This window comes from Triturus cristatus, chromosome 5_2 (assembly GCF_964204655.1).
Source record: "Triturus cristatus chromosome 5_2, aTriCri1.1, whole genome shotgun sequence".
NCBI classification, from domain to species: domain Eukaryota; kingdom Metazoa; phylum Chordata; class Amphibia; order Caudata; family Salamandridae; genus Triturus; species Triturus cristatus.
The window spans coordinates 1,115,922,968-1,115,929,845 of record NC_140588.1 but is presented as its reverse complement, the minus strand read 5'-3'; the positions used below and the strand labels follow the sequence as shown (position 1 = coordinate 1,115,929,845).

General features: G+C 55.6%; 3 pseudogenes; all 3 read left to right on the top strand.

Moving 5' to 3' along the window:
* Nucleotides 1–1,261: 1,261 nt before the first annotated feature.
* Nucleotides 1,262–3,015, top strand: LOC146829840 (18S ribosomal RNA; annotated as a pseudogene).
* Nucleotides 3,016–3,997: 982 nt separating this feature from the next.
* Nucleotides 3,998–4,150, top strand: LOC146829839 (5.8S ribosomal RNA; annotated as a pseudogene).
* A 435-nt stretch (nucleotides 4,151–4,585) lies between these two features.
* LOC146829838 (28S ribosomal RNA) lies at nucleotides 4,586–6,292 on the top strand (annotated as a pseudogene).
* Nucleotides 6,293–6,878: the final 586 nt, after the last annotated feature.

The window sequence follows — 6,878 nt, the reverse complement described above, 5'->3', positions numbered from 1 at the left end:
TAAAGCGCTTCGTGTGGCTGATTCTCAACACTAGGCCCTGTGGAGTCCTGAGTAGCTGCAGAGCTCTATTAGCTACTACACAGCAGCCGCGGCCCGTGGAGGGAGTTCCGTGGGGAGGTAAGGCGGGGCGGGGGAGGGGCAGGGTGGGGGGTTCTAAAAACTGGAATATGGATAATTGAAGGTAAGTAAACAATTAAATAAATAAAACGAATTTCGTAACGTGCGCTGCATCGCTCGATGAAGCGCACGCTACGAAATTTGTTTTATTTATTTAATTGGGGGTAATTTTCCTCCGAATTACTAGGGAGAGGGTCAGTCAGACCTCCGTGAGGTCAGGCGATTCTGAAACAGGGGAATGCAGAACCCAGGCCTTCCCGCCTGGTCCCCCAGGGGCCTGGGTACGCACCTGCCTCTCAGCCCCTTCCCGATGGTCCTTTTTCTCTGAGTTTGCTCAGTCAGAACTTTGTGAGTTCCAGCGATTCCGAAACAGGGTAATCCAGAACTCGGGCCTGCCCGCCGGGGCCCCCAGGGGCCCGGGTATGCGTCTGCCTCTCAGCCCCTTCCTGATGGGCCTTTCCTTTGAGCCTTCTTGCCCCAGGAGCAGGCAGGGATGTGAAGTCGCCAACCCCCCCGAGCAGGGCGGCCTGCCAGGGGATGCCCTGGCCGTACTCTGATCGATTTGGCACTCTCAGTCCATTTAGGGATAGACTGTTTGGCCAGCTTTGGCTGTTGTTTCAAGCAAGGAGCTTCCACCCCGCACAGATTGTCTGACTCGAGGGCCTACTGCCTGGCGGGAGGCCTTTCTCCCTACCCAGCAGAGCGAAGGCAGAGCGGCCCCAGCAGCTCATGCCCCCCAGTGGTCTGACCCAAGCGGAAGGTGTCGGGTGGTGCCAGGACCTCAGATGCTGCTGCCCGGCAGGTCCATAGGCCCTGTGCGCCATGCCGTCACCCCTCTCCGCCCAGCACATTTCCACAGCAGCTCAGAACAACTGTTCCGAGGGGTGCCGCTACCACCAGGCTCCAGCACCCCTGCGTCTTGCTCAGGCTGCGCCTCAGTCTGCCTCCCTCTTCTGGGGGAGATGGCTGGGCCCACCGTGCCCATGTGACCACACTTCTCCACATCCCTCCAACGAGCCCTCCAGCCCAGCCGGGCAGGCTCCTTCCCCTAGCAGGCTCCCGAGAGGGAGGGGAGTGCGAAGGTTGTCCCTTCGGGGAGATGGGCACGCGGCCCCCCCGAACCCACCCCATTAGCAGGTTCAGCTACCTGGTTGATCCTGCCAGTAGCATATGCTTGTCTCAAAGATTAAGCCATGCACTTGTAAGTACACACGGCCGGTACAGTGAAACCACAAATGGCTCAATAAATCAGTTATGGTCCTTTGATCACTCCATCTGTTACTTGGATATTTGTGGTAATTCTAGAGCTAATACATGCCGAGAAACACTGACCTCCCGGGATGCGTGCATTTATCAGACCAAGACCAATCTGGGCTCGCTTTGGTGACTCTAGATAACCTTGGGCCGATCGCACGTCCCCGTGAAGGCTACAATACATTCAGATGTGTGTCCTATAAACTTTCGATGGTACTTTCTGTGCCTACCATGGTGCGCATGGGTAACGGGGAATCAGGGTTTGATTCCGGAGCGGGAGCCTGAGAACCGGCTACCACATCTAAGGAAGGCAGCAGGAGCGCAAATTACCCACTCCCAACTCGGGGAGGTAGTGACAAAGAATAACAATACAGGACTCTTTCGTGGCCCTGTAATAGGAATGAGTACACTTTAAATCATTTAACGAGGATCCATTGGAGGGCAAGCCTGGTGCCAGAAGCCATGGTAATTCCAGCTCCAATAGCGTATATTAAAGTTGCTGCAGTTAAAATGCACGTAGCTGGATCTTGGGATCAAGCTGGCGTTCTGCCTTGAGGCGAGCTACCGCCTGTCCCAGCCCCTGCCTTGAGGCGCCCCCTTGATGCTCTTGACTGAGTGTTTACTTTGAAAAAATTAGAGTGTTCAAAGCAGGCTGGTCGCCTGAATTCTTCAGCTAGGAATAATGGAATAGGACTCCGGTTCTATTTTGTTGGTTTTCGGAACTGGAGCCATGATTAAGAGGGACGGCTAGGGGCATTCGTATTGTGCCACTAGAGGTAAAATTCTTGGACCGGCGCAAGACGAACCAAAGTGAAAGCATTTGCCAAGAATGTTTTCATTAATCAAGAATGAAAGTCGGAGGTTCGAAGGCAATCAGATACCGTTGTAGTTACGATCATAAATGATGCCGACTAGGCTTCCGGGAAACCAAAGTCTTTGGGTTCCGGGGGGAGTATGGTTGCAAAGCTGAAACTTAAAGGAATTGAGGGAAGGGCACCACCAGGAGTGGAGCCTGAGGCTTAATTTGACTCAACACAGGAAACCTCACCCGGCCCGACAGGGAAAGGATTGACAGATCGATAGCTCTTTCTCGATTCTGTGGGTGGTGGTGCATGGCTGTTCTTTGTTGGTGGAGCGATTTGTCTGGTTAATTCTGATAATGAACGAAACTCCTCCATGCTAACTAGTTACGTGACCCCAGCGGTCGGCGTCCAACTTCTTAGAGGGACAAGTAGCGTTCAGCCACATGAGATCGAGCAATAACAGGTCTGTGATGCCCTTAAATGTCCGGGGCTGCTCGCGCGCTACACTGAATGGATCAGCGCGTATCTACCCGTCGCCGACAGGTGCGGGTAACCCGCTGAACCCCGTTTGTGATAGGGATTGGGGATTGCAATTATTTTCCATGAATGAGGAATTCCCAGTAAGTGCGGGTCATAAGCTTGTGTTGATTAAGTCCCTACCCTTTGTACACACCACCCGTCGCTACTACCGATTGGATGGTTTAGTGAGGTCCTTGTATCGGCCCTGCCGGGGTCAGCAACGACCCTGGCAGAGCACCGGGAAGACGATCAAACTTGACTATCTAGATGAAGTAAAAGTCGTAACAAGGTTTCCGTAGGTGAACCTGTGGAAGGATGATTAACGGCGGAGCAGCTCGAGTGACCGATGGTGCCAGCCCGAAGCCCTTGGCTACCTCCTGCAAGCACACACTTTAGGCACAGGGCCCAGCCCTGCCCTGGTGCGCCCCAGCCGTCAGAGCGGTCCGTGGCCGCATGGGGTGCTCGGGTGAGATCCAGGCCTTTGGCGGGCCTCTTCCCCCCGGGGAGGACCCTACTGATATGCAAGGGACCGGGGACAGGGGGCGGCCCCTGTCCCTCTTTGGGAGGGTCACAGCAGTAGGCCCTCCCAAGATGGAACCCAAGATCACCCGTCATGACCCGTCAGTGGGGGGAAACTGAATGGCAGTGCCTCATCAGGCTGGTAAACACCCCCCTTTGAAAGGCCCTGCAGCTGTCTGGGCTCTCTGGTGCCCATTTCCCAGCTCCACCAGGAACCGGGCGACCGAGGAGTGGCCCTTCTTGTGAGGCAGTGTGGGCCTGGAAGAGAAGGGGCCAAGGGCCTGCGAGGGGACCCCGGCTCCTCTCAGTGGGAGGCGTGTGGGATGGAGAGCTACCTGGCTTCCGGTGCCGCCGACCTGGGCAAAGGTGTGGTGAGCTGAAAAAAGCCAGCCTGCCTGCATGGCTCAGGCCCACCGGCAACAGGCAGCTGACGTCCATGTGGAGTGACCCTCCCTCGTTGCCAGGTACCCGGTCTGAACTGGTCCTGTGCGGCTAAGGGGTTTGAAGACTCGTGTGGTCCCTTCTTGTTAGTCTGGGAGGGACCGGTGGCTGCAGGGCTGCCTACTCCTGTCACTCTGGGAGCCCCCTCCCTCGCCTGTGGGTGTGTCAGGGGGGACTCCCGGGCCAAGCGCCTGCTAATGTTATTTTTCTCCCAGCAGTGCAGTCTGACTCCCAGAGGGGAAGCCTTGAACGGAGCACCCGGGCTGCCTGCTGCACGGGTGGTGGACGTACGGTGTCGCCTTCCTCCTCCCTCTCATGCACCCGCAGGTGGGCGAACGTTTTCAAAAAGTTGCCTGTGATCACTCGGCTAGTGCGTCAATGAAGAATGCAGCTAGCTGCGAGAATTAGTGTAAATTGCAGGACACATTGATCATTGACACTTCAAAAGCATCTTGCGGCCCTGGGTTCCTCCTGGGGCTACACCTGTTTGGGGGTCGCTCGATTGTCAATCACCCTGGGGATTCCCCGGGACGTGGCTGGGGCCGTCGCAGGGTTAGCTCTACTTCCCTTCGTCCCCCTACAAGGTCAAACTCCAATCTCCCATGGCAGTGTCCCTCGCCGGGTCCTGCCGCGCAGGTATGCCGCCGGCGCACCTAGCCCCGAGAAGGGGCATGTCCTGAGGTGCCTGGCTGCATACCACACGTGGCTGTCTGTGGTATCCCACCGGCTGCCCGTGCGCACTCCTCTGGGGCACCCACCTCCATTGTCAGCTTGCCAGCGAGGGCGAAACCCCTCCAGATCCAATCCGGGGAAAGAGGGCGTACGCTGTCAGGATGCCAGACCCCTGCTCTTGAAGGGAGTTGGCCTTCCCTGGGTCCTCCTTAACGCTTTGGCGTTTTCTTCTGACTACGACCTCAGATCAGACATGGCGACCTGCTGAATTTAAGCATATTACTAAGCGGAGGAAAAGAAACTAACCAGGATTCCCCCAGTAATGGCGAGTGCAGAGAGAAGAGCCCAGTGCCGAATCCCCGCCCGGTGGTGGGTGTGGGAAATGTGGCGTACAGAAGACCGACTCCCAGCTTTGCTCAGGGAGCCCAAGTCCTCGAGGTTCACCCCAAGGATAGTGTTAGGACGGTAGTCGCCCCCGATGCACTGGGATCGGATCTTCTCGGAGTCGGGTTGCTTGGGAATGCACCCCAAAGCAGGTGGTAAACTCCATCTAAGGCTAAATACGGACACGAGACCGATAGCTAACAAGTACCATAAGGAAAAGTTGTAAAGAACTTTGAAGAAAGAGTTCAAGAGGGCGTGAAACCGTCGAGAAGTGAATGGGTGGGGTCCGTGCAGTCCGCCGGGAGGATTCAATATGGTGGGAAGGTCGGTGTCCTTGGAGTTCCGGATCACCTGTGCAGGACCAGCACACGGGTCCTACCCGGCCACAGCAGGGCGCATTTCCTCTGCGGCAGTGCACCACAACTAGCTCTGGGTCAGATGGGAAGGCTTTGGGGTGGCAGGTGGCCATCCGCTCCAGCGGAGGGTGTTATGGCCCCATAGGTAGCAGCTTTGTCATGACCACGGGGCCGAGGAAGATTTGACCGCCTCGCGCCCTTACCCGGGCACCCATTCCTGGCCGCCCATTGGGGCTCGCTGGGGCGGTTGAAGGGGGCAAGGTCAACTGGGGCAAAGTGTTCTCAGTGCACCCTGACTGAGTCACGCCTCTGGGTGGGGAGGCCAACGTCGGACGCCAGGGGTCTGCAGCGATGTCAGTTACCCACCCGACCCATCTTGAAACACGTACCAATGAGTCTAACTTGTGCACAAGTCGGAGGGCCGAGCGAAACCCTGTGGTGAGATGGAGGTGAGGGCCAGCGCGCGCCAGCTGAGGTGAGATCCCGCCACGCTTCCAGCGGCGGGCACACCACTGGCCCATCTCGCCCCTCTGTCGGGGAGGTGGAGCATGAGCGTGCGTGATAGGTCCCGAAAGATGGTAAACTATGCCAGGGCAGGGCGAAGCCAGAGGAAACTCTGGTGGTGGTCCTTAGTGGTCCTGACGTGCAAATCAGTCATCCGACCTGGGTATAGAGGCAAAAGACTAATCGAACCATCTAGTAGCTGGTTCCCTCTATAGTTTCCCTCAGGATAGCTGATGCTCGGAGAACCCAGTTTTATCTGGTAAAGCAAATGATTAGAGGTCTTGGAGCCGAAACGACCTCAACCTATTCTCAAACTTTAAATGGGTAAGAAGCTCAGCTCGCTGGCGTGGAGCCGGGCATGGAATACGAGTGCCTAGTGGGCCACTTTTGGTAAGCAGAACTGGCACTGCGGGATGAACCGAATGCCAGGTTAAGGCGCCTGATGCCGATGCTCATCAGACCCCAGAAAAGGTGTTGGTTGATATAGACAGCAGGACGGTGGCCATGGACATGGAAGTCGGAATCCGCTAAGGAGTATGTAACAACTCTCCTGCCGAATCAACTAGCCCTGAAAATGGATGGCGCTGGACCGTCAGGCCCATACCATGCCATCGCTGGTGCTGAGAGCCGCGGGGGCTAAGCCACGACGAGTAGGAATTAAAACAGGGCTCCAATCTTTTAAGGAGATGATGTTGAGACATTCATGGTGTTCTATTCCCTCTTAAACCCTCTAAATCGAGCGAGCGCTCGTGCCACCTAACATCCACCTCTAAATTTACTCCACCCAGTTGGAAAACAGTTCCCTCCCACAATACATTAACCTTTACGTCCTCCCAGATGATCATCCCTACAATTCCCCTCAACCCTTTCAGATCCGTTACCCACAACAATAGAGGAGTCAGCGATAACAACCTAAGAAGAGTCCCTCTCACTCAGGACCGCTCCTCTTCCCTCATCTCACCTTGTCTTAAATGCACACTCCTAAACTGTAGATCTGCCTCTAGACACGCAGCTGATATAGCTGACCTCATCATTTCACAGGAGTTAGACCTGATTATCCTAACTGAAACCTGGCTAACAGAATCCTCTACCATACTCATCGACATTCTAGTGCCCCCTGACTACGACATCATTAGATTGGACAGAACAGACAAGACAGGGGGAGGTATAGCCTGTATACATCGTAGCAACATCACTGTAAACAGAGCCATATCGCCTGTATTCCCCATGTGTGACTACTTATGACAGGACATTAGCTGCAATGGCAAACCAGTATGCTCACTCCACATCACCTATCATCCACCAGGAG